The sequence below is a fragment of the Danaus plexippus genome, chromosome 12, assembly GCF_018135715.1.
Source record: "Danaus plexippus chromosome 12, MEX_DaPlex, whole genome shotgun sequence".
Taxonomy (NCBI): domain Eukaryota; kingdom Metazoa; phylum Arthropoda; class Insecta; order Lepidoptera; family Nymphalidae; genus Danaus; species Danaus plexippus.
In genome coordinates, this window is record NC_083545.1 from 400,042 (window position 1) to 422,675 (window position 22,634).

At 31.6% G+C, this 22,634-nt stretch overlaps 1 protein-coding gene across 2 annotated transcripts in view; it reads right to left on the reverse strand.

The window, feature by feature from the left end:
* Positions 1-18,069, reverse strand: part of LOC116772705 (knirps-related protein-like) — a 35,298-nt gene extending 17,229 nt beyond the window's left edge. The window contains exon 1 of one of the 2 annotated variants that reach the window (XM_032664975.2): positions 17,883-18,069. The gene's annotated coding sequence lies outside the window, so the exon portion shown is untranslated. Of the gene's footprint in view, positions 1-7,683; positions 7,706-17,882 lie in introns of those variants that run through there. The other variant, XM_032664979.2, reaches the window with a different exon arrangement.
* Between the last annotated feature and the right edge of the window lie 4,565 nt (positions 18,070-22,634).

The window sequence follows — 22,634 nt, forward strand, 5'->3', positions numbered from 1 at the left end:
ATCGTATTACGGCTGTTATTGTTGTAACTGTTACAAACAGGGCGACGTGGAGTTAATTTACGTATTGCTAGATACTTCTTTTATCTGTCTGGGATGATTTTTAGTTATAAATAAGATGAAGATTGTTCTGAGATGATATATAGGAAGGCATACAGCCGAAGTTCAGTATAAAGTCTGATAATTGAGGCAGTGGCTCTGGTAAATTACTTTGCTGCTGAAAATACATACTTCATCTTTAAATTCGCTAACCTGACCTGGTAGACCTAATTACGTCTCTGTTTAGCTCTTAGGACGATAGAATCCATTATATAGACGATACTTTATTTGTATACTAAGATTCATAGAAAACTTGTCAACATATAAAAACCGTGCGTTTGTATAAGAATTATTAGGTTTAATAGTTGTTGCAAGTACTGACGGTAATATTCTTAACATCATCTTAAACATCCGATAAGCGTTTAGAGGTTATCATCGAACAGACAATCAAACATCCGTCCGGGATGGACTGACACAAATGACAGATTACACGCACTACCGTTTACTGTCTGTGTATACATGGTGTGTAACATGTTCACAAGAGTTATGTCTGCATCAGATTGTATCTAGATATATTATTATAATATTTGTTTTGAATCACATATTTTAATGTTTTTAATTATCATAGACGAGATTAACATAATTTATTGTATATCTATTCAGTATTCATATGAATTAAATAAAATACAAAATCGATTTATATAATTATAGTACAAATTTGATTTCAGAACATTAATTTTATTAATGTTAAAAGTCATCTGTCTGATGCTTGTAATGGATTTTTTTTTGTTTTTCGTATATTAATTAGTGATAGAATTTTATCATACCCAATGTAGATATCATCAAGGGGACATTTTTGTCAAATAACACGAAAGAGTAAATTTACAAAATCCTCGTCGTCTATTCAGGTTTGAATTGATTTGAGCCGTATACGAACATCTCGTGAGTTAATTTTCATGAATGCTGTATATTCGTCTGCCAAAGTGTTATTTGGTATATTTTTTCATCACCCTATCTGTGGAGCCAGTCCGAAGTGGTCACGGTGTGCGCGCTGTGAGCCAACCGACCAGCGGACGCGGCGTCACTCCGAGGACAAGCTAATTGTGTCACTATGACTTATATTAATATTACATGTTAGGTTCTCGTTGTTAGCCTTTATTATTGCTATGGCTACTTTCGTAACCATTGCTACTTTTTGATATTGTGTAAGGAGGTCTTGTTGAATAGATTGGATTAAATTGGCGAGGTTCTCATTGAAATCGAATAACTGTAATAACATATAATAAGCGGTATAGGAATAAAGTTTATTTAGGGTTTGTAAGCATCTACACGAAATGTCGCCTCCAGTAACTTGATGCTATTAATATGAGCAGATGGACATTTGTATTGATCATGAATGAGAAGATTCAATTGCGTTTTATTATCAATATTCTTATTACTTATTCAACTAGACCTAGGGTCAGGTCAGACTTTCTACTTCTTACTTAACACTTCCTTATTACGAGCGTTGTAAAACCGAAATTGCTATGACACTTTCAATTGGGTGTCCGGACTGTGATCTTAAATGGACCTTAAAGGAACGGGATAGAGTGAGAATTAGCGTGTGCTCATCTCCAGCTACTAAATGGCTGAGGTGCAGTTTCTGCGCAGGTCACGGGATGCGCTCAACCTTTCACGCGTGCTTCGTACTAGAATGGGCGCGGCTATTATATGGTTTCATTGTAATGTGAGACAGGTCCGTTGATATTTTGTTAAAGATTGCGAGGAAAGTGCATTTCTGGTGCTATTTTTAAATAGCTCATGTAGGAAGCGATTCTGTTCGAGATCCTGAGATATGGTTCGCTGGATCGAGCTCTTTAATACGCGATGTTCTTTATAAATAGTTTAGTGAGTTTCGTTTTTATTTTATATTGAGAAACTGTAATTATTGATGTGGATCTACTGAAATATATTTTAGTTTTAATATGAGTTTGATTATAACACGGTACCGCGGAACATTCCTGTTGGTGTTCGGGCATTCCTCTTCATCTCCGTTCCGTATACATTTATTGAAATCCTGTTGCGGATTGTATGTTAATCTGTACCGCCCTATCTCCGAAACCGTTGCCTCGAGTCGTTGCAAACTTGACGACTCACATTATACTAGACATTTAATTTTACAGGTAAACAACATGGCGATGTGATTACGTATTTATATATTAAAATTAATATTTAACTATAAAATATTACTATTATTCATAATGTACGTTTTAGTAAATGTTCCATGAAAATTAATTGTCGTGTTTTATTGCTATCATATTATAATTACCCACTTAGAGCTTCAGTTATACAGTACTGTACATCCAAGAGTCACACTGCTAGATCATACTAGCTAGGTATATAACAAAGGCTACACGAATATAAATAGCGCGTCATAAGAAGTCTAAACGAGCTCTTAGACTACATGAGTCTTATAAAACTACTGAATTTAATATTATACATACTTAAAAGAATTTAACGTATTATTATTACGATCATAAACGTTAGTTATAGCAGTTATTATATAAAACATATATAATAGAATGAAGTGAACGCGAATATAAATAATATTTATTATTGTTATAAATAAATAATAGGACTAGCGCAAGGTGAGAATTTACAGTATGGGGACGTCAAAAGGGCAGATGCCCTCAAATTATTATTGTGGTATTATCTTCGAGCCAACGCTATAATTTTGAAAATAATTGGCCAAAGGATTTACTGTAAGTACCTCCGACCCGGTTCACATATATTGCATTAAGGTATGCAAATCAGATGTTACGAACTTTAAACTTGACTTGTATATGTTCATGTAAATATATATTATTTGTCGCTTCATTTGACAATGACTCTGTTACCAGGAAGTCAGTAAAGATCGGGATTTAATTTGCGGATTACATCACTCGGATCAGCATCCGAGCGGCGTCTTTGACGAGGTAATGGAAGTACTGAAAACTGATGGCATTCGCTTAGTTTATGAGTTGTGATACACCTCAACTTACGAGATCCACGATTTTTAGTTTAGATCCACGATTAAAAACTTTATGTCGTCTCACTTTATCTTCATAATTATACATTACACGTACATCATATAAATCAATATCACCACAAATCATTTAAATTTTTTAATCTCATTTTCATGAATCTTTGTTTTTTTTAATGTAATCCAACTAGACTTGTTTTGTTTTGAACCAAACCTATCTTGTTGTTCATTGCAAATTTACAGATAATCATATTCTTTTGCCTGTAAATAAAAAAAAAATCATTTCAATTCTCTGTATTTAACTCTACACTGTGAGCTTGTAGTGTCAAGTCATGTCATGTAGTGTCATGTCATATAAACGTAAAAATACTTTGAATTATAACAATACGTTTCGAGTGTAAGGGTCTATCGTCGCCAAAACATAATGTCATCTTAAGGTAATAACTGTAACAGCTACTGCGGAAAGCAGAAAATATGAAGGCAATGAAATAACTTTTATAACTTTATTGATACAGACACATATCAAGCGAATGTCTTCTTACGACGTTAGAATCCGGAGACTCCGACGACAAAATAAACAAGACCTGAGAGTACACTAATTCTTAATGTTACTCGCATATCAATTTATTTTTATTTATTTCAAATTTCATCGCGATATTATTAACTTTATTGCGATTATTATCTTGGGAATACATTTTTGACATTTTTATTTGAATTTATGCGGTGTCCTGAGACACGACATATTTATTATGTCGATCTAATTAGACAATCATGACCTTATTATAATGAGATAGGGTTGGTTTTGGATTGATTTTTATTTTTGGACAGTAATGTAGGCTTCAGCGCGGGTCGCCGTGTGACCGTTCTAAGATTTTATTATTTTTAATATTGATATTTTGTTTTTCGTACAGCCCCGCCATAGAGCGCAGCGGGTGATTTTATGTATTACAGGGAAATAGCTTTTATGTAGTTAACAATAAGAACAGTATTGTATGAATCATTTTTGTGATCCATTATTAGGCTTCATGGAATTGCAGGTCGCGTTTTTTTTACGCCTCAGTCGGACGTTTTCGATAAGATCTTCAAAATTTTGTAATATTAATTTCATTGGACATTTATTATTATCAAACCTATATTTATTACACATGATACGCAAACACCGTTATGTTTATACAATTATTTTGTTCGATAGCTCTTTAATCGCTCTGTATATAGCTTAGAGACGGCCACACATATCTGTCAATATCTAATTGATAAGTATAAAATATTAATTAGTACAGCGAACCTTCTTTACAGACATAAAACCGGAGTTATTTTAACGTAATTAGTTTTAATTTAATTATATGTCTAATATTCCTCCTATCTGGTTAGATTCAAACGGCTTTTTACTGCTGGTGGCTATAAAATGAAATATTAAGATAGTGATCGGCGAGAGCAATCTTTGCGTGAGATCCTCAGAGATCGAATAATATTATATATTTATGTGTTGATGTGATCTTCTACTACACCCGACTACTCCCGCGTCCGCAGTCCGCAGGACGCATCTCACTATACATATGTCCCTAGATTTAATTATGTTACATTAATGGAAAAATAGCCGGTCGTTCTCAGTAATGTAGTTGAAGTATATTTACACAGGCGCATCGTTTAAGTAGTCGCATTATGACCGTATTTATGAAGAACAGAAACATCCAGTGCGGACTGGGTGTTTTAAATATTATTATACTGTTCGCACATTAACGACCTCGGCTGTTACACCGGCCCATTAAATATAATAGGATTTTATTAAGATATTAAAATGTCATATTTTAAAGTGGACTGTCGGAGCGTCCCTGACGTTATACTCTATATACATGTAGCGTAATGTAGTTTATGTGTTCCCAGGTAACATAATAAGCCGATGTTACTAGGAACAGAAATGCCAATGTAGCGAAACAACGTGACATAAGATTCCAAAAAGCTTAGGGCTGGGAACGCCCGGAGCGGTTCGTGGGTTCACCATCACTGTGGGAATATACGATTGAGACTTCTGGGACTACTTACTGTAATAACTGTTTTTGATTGAATCATTTGTGGTTATTTTGCTTAGTTATTTAATAGTCCTTTCAGCCGGTTGTGGCATCCAACGATGAATGTTCGTCGGTTGCAGCGCTCGATACCTAGAGCTGAAGCATTTGTTGCTATCGAAACATTAACGGCGGAATTGAATTTTATTCTCTAATAACTATTAAGATTATTATCATTAGAACTGACAGTTAATGACAGCCGCATGTAATAGGTAACGTGAACTCCGCATTAACGTCGAATAAAAGTCCTTTTTTAGTGAAACTCGTGCCGGAGCCTTGCTGTTCTTGTCATGTTTCGTAATAATCGAAGGATTTTCATTCGCTTGGAATTTACAAATGTTCGTCTTTAACGACTCAATAATAATGTTCATGTACAGTTTTAGGGTTAATAGTTTTGTCATAACTGTGGTGGAGACTGGATACTTGTGAACGTTGTTAGACTGAGTTATGCTTCGCTAATGTATATGTACTCGTACATATATAAATACTTATATTTGTTACTGGAATGGTGAAAAGGTGCTATATATTCATCCATAACGAATGTTTTGCTTGTGGCCCACCTTTGTTCCACTCGTGTCGATGAGCAAAATGATAATCAAATTAATCTTAAGTCGATTGTTTGGTGTTCCTCAACTACGTTATGTACTATGTTAAATAACTATAATTTGCAATAATAATATTAAACAAAATTATTCCAATAGACGTCTCAATATGTAAACTTTATAATACGGCTTCTATTTTTAAAGGATCTATCACAAAAATATATACTTTGATCTTGTCAAAAGCTATTTTAATATGTATAAGATAAAACAGTTCATTGAGATTAAGAGTCAAATAAATGATATTAATATTAATAAAGATACATCCCATTAATAAATCAGAAGCAGATATCTCATAGGATTTAATGATACAGTAAAGAAATTCAACTAAAATAAATAGCAGAATGTAGAGTTAGGAGTTATGTAGAGTTCACATGTGAGTGAGATAGCGCGGATAAGTTCGCGACGCGTGGGCGAAACTCCGTGGGAAACGAACACTCCTTACATTATTATAACAATACATTTTATTATTATATGTAATTAATTTTAATAAATGGTCTGATTTATTATATGTTACATAGAATTTATTTCTACTTTATGTTGCATTTTTATTTTCAGTTAAACAACAATCGTTACTCTGAGTCAGACCAAACGTTTTACTATAAATGTAATCGGTATTTGTAACTCACTCACTAACCAACTCAAAATTACCTTACGGACAATCCTGTTATGTACTTAAATAGATGTATACAACAAAACATGATGCATAAACATATGATTATAAAAGTTTATTTTCAACAAAATTCAACAAGGCCGTATCAATACAGATTTCTGTAAAGAATTTAATAAAAATAACTTTCATAAAAATTATTCATCATTATTTATATACAAATCTGTTGTATAAAATTTTTAAAATATATCATAAATAATACTTTATATATATTTGGTTGGTGAGCTGCGAATGAAGACAGACCGACGGACTCATATCGTCTTAGGTTTCATTTACATTTCGGGTTCAAAGGTCGATTCTCAAAAATGACAACGCGAATACGATCGAGAGAGACAGATGTAGAAAAATATACGAGTGCGAACGAGACGACCAACGCCGCAGGCGCCGCACTATCAAACGATATTACACCTCTGATATAGCTTAATTTCTACAAATGACCTGTAATTTAAAATTCATACCCCTTATTCCGAAGCCCATAAGGTTCTAAATGGGACGGCGTTGTTTGTAACGTGTTAAGCAGAATGAGGCTATTACATATTTTGCAACGCTCCGAGATATCGATGTGGAATAAAAGTCAGTAGAAAGCATCAAGCGGGGGATGAGAATGACGGCCAGGTTACACGTTTGTATACGAACATAGGTAACTTATAGATAGAAATAAACGAAACAGAAAAAATAACGCATTGACCTAACTTGGAAAAAAATATTTGATACTTATTTCTTTAAAATACACCCGAATTAAGTTTACCGATTGAAATGAATAACTTGTTTACAGAAAAAATATGGATTGTTAAAAAAGCTTTAATATTAGATTATATTTAAATCACAATATTATATATAAACGCTACATATATTTCGTGTTGTGTGTGTATAATCGTATATATATGACAACTGTCCAATATATAATCATCGTATTAATTACAATTCGATGACGTAACGGTACGAATGCTGTTAGCGCGTGCGCCGACATGTTGGTACTTCGTTACGATGCCGTAAAATTTATAGTTGATTTAAAAATGTGATACACATGATGTACCGGCTTTATTGTCAGACGGACACGCCGACACATTTGTATATAACGATTGGCTAAATTAATGTTCATTGATCAATAGATTATATACATTAAATAATAATATTATGTGTGGTTTCAGTATTTGTACAGGCCGTATTATTAAATCATGCGATATGTAAGTATTCAATATGAATAGTCATATTTCATTCTAGTTTTTTCAAGAAAAGTTAAAATATGTAATCGTTTTTTGATAGAAGAGTCTTAAAAAAGATGTATTGTTATATACATTTAACACTGACAAGCTTGTTGACGAAATGTTAAAGGCTCCAATACAGGAAACATACCTGCAAACAAATAAACATATTAAGAGATTTATAAAAGATTACAAAATATTTAGTTAACGGTATTATTGTTTGCTATTATTGTTTATAATTTAAGGCGAGATTTTCCCGGAGTTTTGTGTCTAGAGAGATCTTTTTTTTGTCACAAACATCTCTACCCCGGATACATTTCATTCACAGTGACTGTTGAGGAGTTAATCTGTCCTTTGTGAGTATTAGCATGTGGTTAACTGACAAATGGCGATTGTTTATCAAACCACAGCTACTTAGGGTACGTTACGTTTCAATTCACAAATATCATTTGCCTTTTAAGAGATTATAAATGATTTATTGCTTGCACTTTTTTTTTGCGGGATTAAATATGCTTCTCAGAATCATCAGCTTTCCCGCTTGCAAAAACTTTAATTACAGATTATATTACTTATAAATGAATTAGGGTAAGAACCTGTTTTTTTTTGTTTATTTCGGGCGCTAACGAATTTTATATCGCTTTAATAGATGTTTTCAAAATTTATGGATCAAAAGTTTCATTGGCCCACTCGGAACTCGAGGCTCTAACAACTTAAGTGCTGTGTTAACAGTCCGTGGCAGTTAGTGTAAAACTATACAAAAGACGTTTCCGAGATGGGCATTAAAACACGGACTTGCGGGTGGTATCTGATTGTACGATGTGTGATGGATTTTTACTTATATAATGAATGCACCTTTAGCAATTATTCTGTGAGAGAGCACTATGTGTGATCAATTATATTTTGAATCTTTTTAAATATACTTAATAATTATAGTATTGCTATATAAAAATGTAGTCGTCATATATCAAGTTAAACTCAAAAAACTATACGGAACCCGGTGATTGTGATCTGAAATTGAGTGAGGGGAACGCGTTTCTAAATTAGCACTTCGAATGTCGATTGATAGCGACGAATTAGCGTCTTTTGTTGGTCACCGCATGCCGCACGCTACCCGTGTTGGGGGACTGTATCATATAAAAAATACAGGATTGTAATTATATATGAATATCGAAAATAAAATAAACTTTTATAAATAAAATCAATCAAGAAAAACATCCTAAATAATATTTAATTTGGTGCTAATCGATCTGACGTGAAGCATATGATATTTAAAAGTATTTAAGTGTTATATAAAACAAAAAAACAACGACAAAATGTTATTAATCCAAATTAAAATGTCATTCAGAGAACTGGATATAATTTAGTTTTAATAATTGGTTTATTATGTGTTATAAAACAAAGGTATATTTATATTTTATAATGTCTCGCGATACGTGCAGGAATATAAATTTTGTTATATTCAAAAATAGATAATAGTTTAATAAAATGTTATAATAGCTTCGCTTAACACGGATCCGAGATATAACCGCGGATGTCGAGTAAGTTAAAAATAATGTATGATTTGGTATTGATTGATTCGAAGAATGATCATTTGTTAGAAAGCGTGAACTAGATTTATGGGAAGTTTTTTTAATCAGATATTTTATTTGTTATCATTTAGCACTGCATATAATTTTGTGTTATAATTTCTGAGAGCGTACACTTTTATGCTAATTTTCTTTTATTTTACACCCACTTTGAAACCACATTAACTTAATTTTATATAACAAAATAATTATTAAATACTACAACGCTAACGCCTTAAATATTCTCTGCATGCAAACTGTAATAGTGTTTTGTTTAGTGTTATGTTATGTTCTTGCTTTCTCTGACAATCAAATATTCCTCAACACTAAATATAGATGTTAAATCAATTTGCGTTGAACTTTTCCCTCGCTATATAATTTGTTCTATATTCCCGGTTGCTGCATGTGAATTACATTTGGCCAGTATGTTGTTATGTCCATTTAGGATTCGCGCAACGTTTGTCTTTTTAATACTTCATATTACGACTCCTCTAAGCTTATATTGTTAGGGCTTTCACCTGTTCTTAATAGCAAAGGATTTATAATAATTGACTATTAAGTCCATATATATATAGATGATATTTTTATTTAGTTTTGTTTACTATACATTAATTATCGATAATTTGAGGCAAAAAAAATTAAATTATTTAATTTTAGTAATGATTTTAATTACTATTACACGGTATTCAAGTTTAATATGAAGTTGAATATGATGATAGGAAAACGTTTAAAAAAAATGTATGTTTATCATAAAAATCACACGACAACCATGACGAGGTAACCCTAAAAGTGAGAGTACAATAAACGTCCATAATATATTTGTGTCAACAGATTGATATCGAAAGTACAATTTACACAGTATTAGTAACAAATTGAATAAACACTGAACCGTTTGTTCGTTTTCAATATGTTATTTTCGTCAGACATTACCGTTTTTCGGTTACACATATATATTTTCTATATGATATAGTTGTCCGCGTGTCTTCGACGTCTGGGATGTGGTCCGTCAGGGTGATTCAACGTCAGTCAAGTCAGTGGACATCCAGCTTGTATCCCATTCAATACCATATTTGTTGTTACAGATCTTTGTCTTTGTTGGTTTCTATTTAAATTAATTTCAGATTTCAAATCTACGGCTATCAGTATTTAATAAAATCGTTCCTGTTATACTATAAAATGAATTTGGAGATTAATGTAAACCCTTTGTATTCGTTTGTTTCTGTAACTTCGGCTTATTGTAGGTAAGCTAGGGCAGGTTAACTTGGTAATTTTTTATTCCTTTACGTATATTCCTTTTTCTTTCGTTTGTTATGTTTTTCACATAATTTTAGTCCATGTATATGATTATATATATTTCTTCCCCTATGTCGAGTTAGTAAATTTCCTTAAGTAGGTATTGTTATTTTTATTATCATGCTGAATTGGTCTGAACATGAGAGGTTCAAAAGCTGTTTGTTGTTTTTTATAACAAATTTAATAATAAAATTGCACGATGTTTGTATGTCCGTTGGCTTCCTAATGAAAAAAAAAACAAAAAAACAAATAGTCTCTAATAAAACATCGGAAATGTTCCAGCATCAGTATTCTTCCGATATTTTTCCTGTATAATTACTTACATTAATGAAAGTCAGATGTCCAGATAGTATTATTTGTGGGCATGTATCACTATCGCCGCTGACGTTATAAAAAATTATCTACGATCTGTAAGTGTGATGCTCTCGAATTTCACACAGAATTAAAATGGTTATTGTTTTAAGATAAATGTGATCTGATAACGCTTTCGGTTATATAAATATGTGTTTTATTTCGTGATCGGTGAGCTTTATTATACAGGAGGTCATCGGCTCTGTGATTTATGACCGTACAGAATGTTAGTGATCATTTTATATTATGTATATAGTTACTTTGATGACGATTCGTACACTCCTTGGTATTATACTGTATAGAAAGATTTTTGTTATACGAACATTCGATCTAGAACGGAAGGATTTTAGCATCAAAGGCGCGGTTCCAATCCAATGAACTGGGGAGATCATTAAAAGCCTAAGAGAGATACAGCGTGGTAATTTTTAAACAAACTTTAAAACTGTGAGGTAATGTGAGAGATCAATTAAAATCGTATAATAACTTCAATTTCACAGTAAATTTTTCACGTTATTGATACACGCGATACGACTGTTAAACTATTAGGAGCTTACGCTGAACGCTTTCTGTATGTACCTACGATTATGTGTGTGTATGTATGATTCATACTTTCATATTATTTATTCGTCTTAAAGTATATATATAAATATATAGCTTAGGATATTGCTATTATATAATGTTTTTACTTAATTAGTAAAACTGTTTATATGAAACAGAATAATATTGAAATATGCCTTGTAACGGGTGTGGTATCTGACAGCAGTGAATGTGTGGTCGTGGATTGATTAGAATGTTTCATAAACGTACTAATTAAGAGGATTATAGGAACGGACGTCGGATGCTGGGTACTGGAGGTTGGACGCACTTAGCACCGAGAGGTGGCTTTTGGTTTGTGTTGTTATAACTTCATTTAAACATGTTAACGTCGTGTTAATTGGATTTTGAGGCTTAGCATTAAGGTATTTTGTGTTGAGCAAGAATACCAGTTGAACGAAGTTTCGTTTGATGTATATATTAATGTTGCTGACCCATTTTGAAGGTGTAAAAATTTGATATGTTCTCTTTAAAATATTCTTTATTACGTATTTAGAAATGATTCCGATATCCGATATGTTTGTTTTATTAAAATATCATTTTATTGGTTTTATTAGATCCCTACTCGATAAAAAATAACAAATAGCTAGATAACGTGACTCGTTTCTCACATACTCGTATAGTTAGATGAAGAGATTAGTATTGGAACGCTTTTAGCAAACTTTCATCGGACTACAAATTACAATGGATGTTAAACAACTTGTGAGCGCGGACGAATCAATACGAACCGCCCAATTGCATTCATTGATGTAACAAGCAAAAACATGCTTTAAAATAGCCGGATAAAGCTAATAGTCGTTCGGCATCACCTGCCGAATTCGTAATAGCATAGTGATCAGAATAGATTAACGCTTGATAGAATTTGTTTATGCAATTCTCATCTATCATTCGCACTCTTAAAAGCTAGAATGGCGTGAAATATTTCACAATTAGAAACTAAGTGGTCAGTAAACTGTGTTGTTAGATATAAGTGTTCGCAAGTTATACTCTCTTTATACGTTGGCTGTAAACAGACACTGCGACAATATCGTCGTAAATGCGCTAAACGGAGAATGGGTAAGATGTATAGAGAACAATTAAAAACATACGTTTTATATATACTTATATTTTTATAATAATAACTTAAAATTCTTAATGCGATAATTTCCTTTGATAACTTGAATGAAGGCTTATGTTGTAGAAATAGTTTTCAAGGAGTTCAAAGTGAGTCTATCAAGTTTTCGATGATTGTTATCCTTACAACAGTTTTATCACACGATTAATATTGTCTAACATTTGTTAAGTTGGTTAACATGTATATTGTTTAACCTCCTCTTAGAGCTTGTTCGATTAGCTCATTATGTGTTTAAGATATGTTAGCGGGTACGTGCTGCTCTTAGCGTGTTTTGATTTGTAACGGTCTCTTAAATACTACGACAGCTGGCATAGATTGAATTTTTGCGAAACAGCCGTTACTTTACTTTGAAAGTATTATAATTATATATATATGTATATGTATATATTGTGTGCTTCTAGATACGTAACATTACATTTCACAGTCCATACTTTACAGGTGAAGTTCAATTACGTCACGTTATACGTAACACGTAACACTAGTAACAATGGACTAATACGTTTACGGATAAGAGGGAAAAAAGTCTCGCTCCAGTTCACACGCGACGTAGCGGACAAGTCATGAGCGGCGGCGGTTTTATTAGTATGTTATATTAAGGTCGACTAATATCTAACACTCCCTGTTATGAAATATGAAATTGGAATGTAATTTCATTTCTATACAATTAATTTGTATGAAAACTCTTACAAAATATTATTAAACATATGTATGTCTTGTTATATACGAATAGTGTGTATCGCTACCGTAAGTCACTTGCACAAAGAAATAACCTTGATCTTGCCATAATTAAAGTCAGACGTCACAGTTAGACATTGAAGGTATTGTACGAGCGGTTTGTAAAAATGAAGACGAATAAAAAGATGATTTTATGTTCGCAAAATTTAATAGGATAATAATACGTTTTTAGTGGTTGCTACTGGATATTGTTTCCGGGCGGTCTGTCTCAAGAATCTTTATATATAAGATAATTTTATTTATTTAAAAGAAATATGTTAAAAATGCATTTCATTGTTAGGTATATAAACGATTTATTTATATTTGTCACGCATTAAATGGTTTTGTGATTAAATGATAAAACAAAGTATAGTAAAATATAAAATAATACAGACAAGTAAATATATTTAACAATAAAAATATTGTAAATCGGAAATGTAATTAGAATAGTAATGTTTACGAGAAAACAAGTTCAATTAAAATACTTTACAATGAGCCTCCGTCTTTACATCCAATACAGAGGTACTGTTACGTGTTATTTGTGTAGAATCAATCATAGGAGGTGACGCGGACCGTAAAATTTAATTCAAACAGTAAACATGACAAAGGTTGTCGCAACTTATTACGTGTCCGTCCATTGTGAGACGAGTCGATAACTATTTATGGCATTTTCTATGAAAGGACCTAACGGATAGCAGATAATGAAAAATTATTTATACTCGTACATAAAACGTCCTGTTAGAGCGCTCTGGAAATTAAAAAAAAAATAGCAAGTTTCTGAAACAGAAAAAAAGGTATTTTATCAAGTCAATTAAGATATCACAACGATTTTTATGCATCTTATCTGAAGAATACGCTTAATTATGACTTTAAGTTTTTTTATTTGTATGATTTGAGTAGTGTTGTGGAATTATTTCCTAAAATAGTTTGTTTTTTGCGTGAGATGCAGTCGGTGCATAAAATATTGCTCTGTTGCTTTTACACTATGTTGAGGTGATTAGTGTGATGATAGAATGAGTCCATATACAGTTAATATCTGATGCGACATATAAGTTAGGAGAAAAATGTATAATAGACAATATCAGTCATTACATTTAATTAATAGTAGTTAAGTGAAATTAAAATACGTGTTTATTAGTTATTAAAAAATATACGAAATCGATGATTTGTTTTATTTTTTTATATTTTTTTCTTGTATTGTCGTAACCATATTTCTTTTACATATCATAATTCCTGTGTTTTTTTCGATGAAGTTTTCTAAACAATGTCATTAAGATTACAGTCCAATAATAATGACGAGCTGTCAACACTAGCATTGACAAATTAAATGGCGTTATACAAACTTATGTTTGCTGTTGATCGAGAGTTATCTGTGATACTAGTGTTCAGTGTTTTTAGTTTTGACAGGTGCAAACGTAACGTTGTGGTAGCATCAAATTTTGGCCGGTCTGTAATTAGAGATTGACGGACGTATGGGGTCATGCGAACGCCGTGATAGAAATCATCTTTCAGTAATGACACGTATGGTATATTATATGAGCGGAGGCGTATAACGATACAATTCATAATTATCACACAATCCAAAAATATTTGTATACGCATCTATGTCTGGAACGATTCAAGTGATCTTGATACGCTCCTCTCAAAACTCGAGCCACACTTCGATAGTTTTTGATTGGGCTTAATTAAAATTAATAGTCGTCGAGAGCCGCGCTCTGTAATTAATGATACGCGGTGATGCTACTTAGGGGTGAAGTATAAATGACCTAGACGCTAGCTGTTCAACGACTATTCTACCTAACTAATAACTATTCTAACTTTGTTTATTAAAGGACTTGTAAGTGTTTGCGTCTTTTGTTCATTATTTAATATCTATTTAGTTCCGTAGATTTATGACTCAATGTTTTTGAGCGATGGTTTATTCTGTATTGGTTCTGTTTCGTTGTGATCTTCGAGTTATTGTGGTCGTTCATCACATTAATACCGGTTAACACATAACTCATAGAGTAAGCTGATAGCGAAATTATGCATTTATTGAAACATTATACAAATTTGGCCTTTAAAGTAAAGTAATATTGCCTATAATGGCATCAATGTTTGATAAATGACTCTTATAGAGTGGAGACATCACGAAGTTCCAATAAAATGTAAGTGCTTTCGCGTCGTAAACAAGAATGTCGTTCATGTACTGGTTAAGGGAGAGGACTTAGTAACTTTCAGAGCTCCGTGGGTTAAAGACAATAATGTTTTAATATCATTAATTTAGTTTAATGACTTAGTTCCGAAATCCCTCATTCATCACACACCATTGGGGCAAGTTTGACAGATTCGTAGGATGTATTTGCTTTATTTTTTTATTTTTGTTACATACATAGTCCATTGGTGTCTACTAACATTCTGTTAATAGTAATGATAATAAATACACGAATATAATAATATCGTTATTAGACATCTCAAAGTTTGCAACAATCTTTAAGAAGGTGAGCCAACAGGACGCCGCATGTTAGTCTCTCAGAGCTCACGATCCCGCCCCAATAAAGTTGTACAGTTCCGTACTTCTGTACCAGAAATGTTACAGACGTTCCCATACCACGAAATTATAATCGACTTGCGAAATGCCTGGCTTTATGTCCTTGTATCGAGGAACCTCGTGTCCGTTGCTGAATGTATAAATACATGCGGACACATTTATACAAAATACTATTTATAATTTTTAAATTTGTGTGTAATGATGACATTATATAAACATGCTTATCCCCCGGCTCTCCTCGTCTTATGTAATACGAATTTGTTAAATGATTTAATTCCGTGTAAGTAGCTTATCTTAATAACGTGAATGCACATATTTATGTATAATGACAATTACTTCTGTTTAAAATCGGATATATGTTATGTTGACGAAATAAAAGTTAAATTATAAAAATATAAGTAAAATATAATCGTTTTTCTGAATTTAAATACGAGTTAAATTTAAATTATTTTAATATGAAGTTGAAAATAAAAGTGTCTGAATTATATGTATTTTTTTCATGTTATTATAAATTTTGTTAATGTTTAAGTCCGGCAGCATCGGACAATAAACTGACGGTTACATTTTAATTATAATTACTGGTTTGTATTTCATTATGTATATACAATAATATCTCCATATAAGAAAACGCAAAAGTTCCATCTTTAGGTATTATATCTTTAATTCTAAATCTGTTTATAAAAAATTCTTACGTTGCAGTGAATGAAACGGTTCCGTACAGTAGCAGGATTTAATTCTTTTCATACATCTAAGGTAAGTCACCAGCGGTGGCGCTTACTTCAGAATTTAATTTCTTGTAGTACACAGAACGTGGAATACTGCATGAAGAAGTTTAAGTATAAAAATATCTTACAATTACAATGTATCGTAATATTTAAGAACATAGCACACTTTTGTGTAACTTAAAATAGTTTCGTATTACAGAAAAGACGTTACGAGAATTTCTTTGATTATGCTAATTAGAATTCTCTATTGTATTTCGATAGACAATTTGTTTAGATAGTTTAGTTATCGTATTACTTAGATATAAAATATAATACTCAGACCGAACAATTGTCATTGTTTTTGTTACATGTTAGGATCTAAACACGAATGTGACTATTTTTTGTGTCCGTGGGAAACTCTCCCACGGCTTATTGTGCACAAAATATTGTTTTGTGCTGTTTTTTTTTTTTCGTTTTTATAATATAACGAGCATTATGGTCAATTGTTCAATTGATTCCAAGTGGGTCAGATACGACTCGCCAGGCATTATGATTATTACGTGTTTTGTTTTATCGTAACTGAGATGACGTCTAACTCATTAATTATCAGTGAATGAATGTAATTGTAAATTATAGATTTAATTGTGAATCGTTTAATGTAATAGAATTAACTTTAGTGAAATTACAATAATATTTATTTAATACATCAGAGTTTACAGTCTCATACAATGTCCAGTATTCTGTCGCAGAATATTTTGATAGAGCTCTCAATATATAGTAACTAAATGTAGGGAACATTGGAAGAACCATTCCTTAATATATAATTTCAGGATTAAAGTAAAAATAATCTTCGAAATAGGCTTAAACATAATACGTCGTTTAAAAAGAGCTGAGCGTATAAAGATTTGTGGAATTATCATGAAGCGCGTTTAAGTCTTTCAAAAGGGAATTTGAGGTAATCCCTACAATTATATTTAATTTATGAGCACCTCGTCAAAATTTTAAATAAATATTTTTAAACTATTATTATGAAGTAATTACTTATCTTCTTTCCGCTCTTCTTATAGTACGATAAGGATATGAATATTAATAATTTTTTTTCAGTGTTTTTTAAAAAAACTATATATAATAATTATTGCTGTAAAAATATTATATATGGAAACCGTCTCAACCTTATGAATATTTTGTTTTAAATTTAAAATAGTCGTTATTAAATAACATTTCTGGATCCAAATAATAATTTTAAATAATATTATTTGCGATATATTTTATTATAAATATATTTTTGGAAAAATTAAATATGCGTTTTATGAATAACAATTTATTTTATAATATTAATTTGTTCGTCTCTAAGAAAATTGTAAATACGTTACAAACCTACTCCGTTAAAATTTTGTTATAACATAATAATAACAAATACTTTATCTAAAGGGGACCCACCTCGTTATCTTTGGTGACACAGCCTTTTAAATCCCAAGCACTTCACAAGTCCTGAACACTACAGTTTCGGGGCCAGTCACTTTCCTCCGACCATTACAAACATCTCACTCTCTACAGACCAACATACATGTCGTATTTCCGGCGGATGTAGCGACAGATGTGTTCTCTGAACACGTGTTCCTGCGGCTGCGCGCGCGCACGAATGCCCCAAGAGGTGGATATAGAGGCTTCATCAGCGATGGGCGTGGCCTGATTCTAACGCAACCTCGCCATGCCTCCGTCTCTATCGCACCCGCACCGTTCTACGTACAGCCGTCTCGCTCTCTAACGCGTATACGCGTTTATAGTGGGAACTTCGATTGATGCGCCGAGCTTAATGTTGCAGTCATCGAAGAATCTTAACAATGTATATTGATTAAATAGATTATTAAATATATCGAGTATTATATTAGGCCTAGATTTAAATATATATATCTACATAGGTACAACATATATATATATATATATATATATTTTAAGACTTTTATGCAAGTTTTTGTACAGATACAGGATTCTTCGTCAGTACAGTATCATAGGAAAGCTATCATATTTCTGTTTTTTTTTGAGTCAACTTAAATTACAAATATTATAATGACATCACTTGTTGAAGCCCAATTGTTTTTAAATTAAAATATGTTTATCTTAATTTCGACAAGTTATAATTTACAAATTTAACTAAAGTAGACATTACATGATAATAATGTAAGTACTGAATAAACGTACACTCACACATATTAACCTTTTTTGTTTTATATATAAAACTAATAGATGTCAATAAGTTTGTTACAAAATTTTCTACTAAATCGGTTTTGATGGAATTCTTTCATTGATGTAGCGATAGATTTGAAATTCATGATCAAATTTTCCTCCCATGTGTCTGTTTTTAAGACATATTAATTTGGATGACACCTAAATATACGAAAACAAAAATCAAGAAAAGAAAATGTCCAGGGCTTTGATCGATTACGTTAAATTTAATCAAAATTAATCTTAATTTAACGTCTGCTTGATAAAATTTATTTAAATGTAATAAAAATTCATAACATTTTCCCGATACCTTCGGTAAATTATTTAAAAAAATCTAGAAGAACGATTAATAAAGTAGATATATTATAAACAATACAATTAATGTATTTCTTGTAATTAGGTTTTTAACTTTAAAGCAATGTAGAGTTTAAATTTAAATTATAAAACACTGCTGTAACGCGATATTCCGGAAGCTGCAGCGGCTTCAAATCCTGATTATGTCGATGAATTTTTATTCCATATATTTTAATTAAAATTTTAATTTATGTCACACACATTTATAATAAATGATTTTAATAAAAATTATCTAAAATTGCCCTCAGTTATTAAGAAGGCTCTGTGAAAGCTTTCATTTATTATATAACTTTATTGAACCTTTACCTAACGGAATAATAAAGTACGATTAGAGATTTTTAAAACAAACATAACGATATATTTCCTTAAATGGTTCAACAATCACCTAACAGTGAAACAACGGTACATTAGATAATTTGCGAAACATGCAAAAAATATCCAAAAAGAAAGCTAATAAAAATATCCAAAGCACTAAAACAATTACAACCCTTGTGCAATTCGCAAGTAACGGAAAAAAAAATTGCACAAAGAGCAAACAAAAAACATCAAAGTTAACGTAGAAACGGCAAAGTTAAATAGTTTTACGACTTTGAAGGGTTCGTGTGACGTCACTAGAAATTGGGTGCCGTTAGGTCGACTTTAGGGATTGCAGTCTAAAACCTATATAACTATTGGACATATTACACTTGTATAAATTATTTACTTATTTCAATATAGGACAGTGAAAAATCTGTTTCATACTAGAGTACATGTTGACATGTAAAAGACATCAACGCGCTATCAATATCTTTCCCACTTGCCGTAGATTAATACGTATAACTGTTATAAATCTACGAAACTTATATTCCGTATGAACGTGAATAAGAGCCGTCCGTATAAATATAAATTATGGTTAAAGGAAAGCACTACTAATAGACATTTTTATATATAAATCTATTAGAGAATAAATCACCGGCGAGATTAGATCTGGAACGTCTTAATTTAACAATAAATTTATTAGTATGTTTGTAGTTTATGTCCGTGGCGTCTGTGGGGAGGCTGTGTGTACCTAAATACATCGTTACAAGATAGCAGTGGCCGTGTATTGAATAACGGAGCCCTTTCATATTTATCGGTTTATTTTTGACTGTTAAGGTTAATTTCGTTTTAATTGACACAGGTTCCGTATGTATTGTATTGCACCTTATCATGACAATATATTATTATTTTCATTTGCTTAATATTTAAATTAATTAATATGCTTCCTCTAGCAGCACATCACATTTATCTATATAAAATAAATAACCGAGCCATTGAAGGTCGGATGTAATATTTTTATTTGTTTATAAATGAAATATAACATTTAACTTTAAATGTATTAAGTAAAATTTGTTATCAATACTAAAAAAAAAAGGTTTCATTCAATATGTAACCAAAGGTATGGAACCATAAAAGTGTATCGCGTCGTTGTATTAACACATCCCTCACTATCAGTACGTTTAAGTTCTGTTAATCCGATATAATACTTTAGGGAACCTGCCTCGATTTATGTATGAGATGTGTTTGATTAATGCTCCAGTTCGTATATACAATAAACGACTCTATGTGTAACGGAATAGGGTTAAACTCAGAATGCTACAACAATCGAGTGAGGCTTCAATGGATAAGTACATTGACCTGTAGGAAAAAAAATTATGTCACTTTGTTTATTTTATACCGGATTTATTAATGAATTTAAATTAATCCAAATAAAAATTAAATTGTAGAAAACTATAGATAAATATTAAAACAAAATCAGCATAAAATTAAACAGGTTAGAATAATTCAGAGAAATATATTATTTCCACGTACATCAGTTAAAATAAGAATAAGAATTTAAGAATAACTATAATATACATAATTAGAATTATTTATGAACATATGCAAAAATTATAAGTACATTTTAAAGTAATGAAAAATTAAGTATAAGAACCAAAAAGGAATTAAAGTGAAAAGATTATAATCTGTTATTTAGCGGACTAGTTTTTGTAACTAAACCTTGAATGAATAATTTTAGAGATACTGTTATTTGTTTCAATAAGTCTTTAATCCCTTAACAAAGGCATGAAGGTGTACTTTTAAATACAAACATTATCTGGTGTAATTAAATTAAAATATTATTAAGAAGGAATGAGTCTACTGATAATTGTTTAAATATGTATAAAGAAAATTAAATTGTTTTAAATAATACGCTAACAGCAAGCGAAATAATATTAGTGCTATAAGAATATGCGAAACATTTCGCACAAGGAATAGAAACTCAAATCACAAATCCATTATCGGCTTATGAAATAAATACACTACACAATACTATAAACTAATTGGTATGCATCCGAGATTGAACCCGCGACCTCGCGCTCACCTCCATTACCGCGGACACAAGTTATTACAGAGTGATTAAAAGCGCAAATATCACATACGCAAAATTATATTAGATGTACCGTTATGATTATACACTGTGGGATTTTGGGAACGGATTTACTCGGAAGAGACTTTTACTGAGAATTACTCAAGGAATTAAAACTGCCCAGTACCAGCCCTCTTAATGCCCGCTTAAGCGATTTAAGTTTGTATATATCTGGAAACAGAAAAACATAATTAGTAGAATATTAATCACACGAACGTTGCTTATTTTATCACGCGCCATTAAATTAACATATAAATTAATAGAAGCGAAATATTATTGTGATATTAATTAAAAGAGACCGTTCGTTTTAATTATCGGAATATGCATAACGTATCGTCGACACAATCTAGATGAACTTTAAAATGTATCAGCCGTGTATAACTAAACAGCTAGAAAGCCCCCGAGATCATTATAACACATTCAACTAATTATACTCAAAAACCAGAAGCGACTGGCTCTGCGACGGACGTGGGTCTTTAACCTAGCTCGGGTGATGGGTGAGTTCTTAAAAGAATCAGATCACAGCATATAATGTTAATAATTTGACAAAAGAAAACGACATCACTCCCAGCGAATCCTTCCCTAAACATCTGCGAGATATATAAAAACTAAACGATGACGGATGGATAGATATAAATAAGACGTCAAATGTTAATTACAGGTAAACGCGGATCCATCCCCGATGCATAGCCATCCCGACACTGATCCTGAATCCTCTGAAATATTTTGATACAATCTACCAGATAAATGTCGTCGATTTATCAGAGGCAGCGTGAATGCGACCGTTGCAAACGATCATCTCATGATAAGACCCGTTTAATATTTATTTCACATTACCTTATAATATCTATGTTTGATTTTTAGCGTCGCCTGTTTAGTTAGCTCAGTTTCTAATGGGGGCCGTTAGTAATATACAACCATACAAGCTGTTCTGTTCTCACGTTACATTATTTATACTAACGAATGTCTCAAATCGAGTCGATTATTTTTAATGATTTTTATAAATAATTTTAAATTCGTTTTTCTAAGATTATATTTAATTAATTATATTTTATCGATTGCAATATATGTTTAATTTATTGAAATATACGTGTCATATCGTTTTTAAAGAACGTGTCATTGAAATTAACTTACCAATTACAATAATGGAGGTTGAATAAGAACGACTGTGAAACACTTTGAGTGAC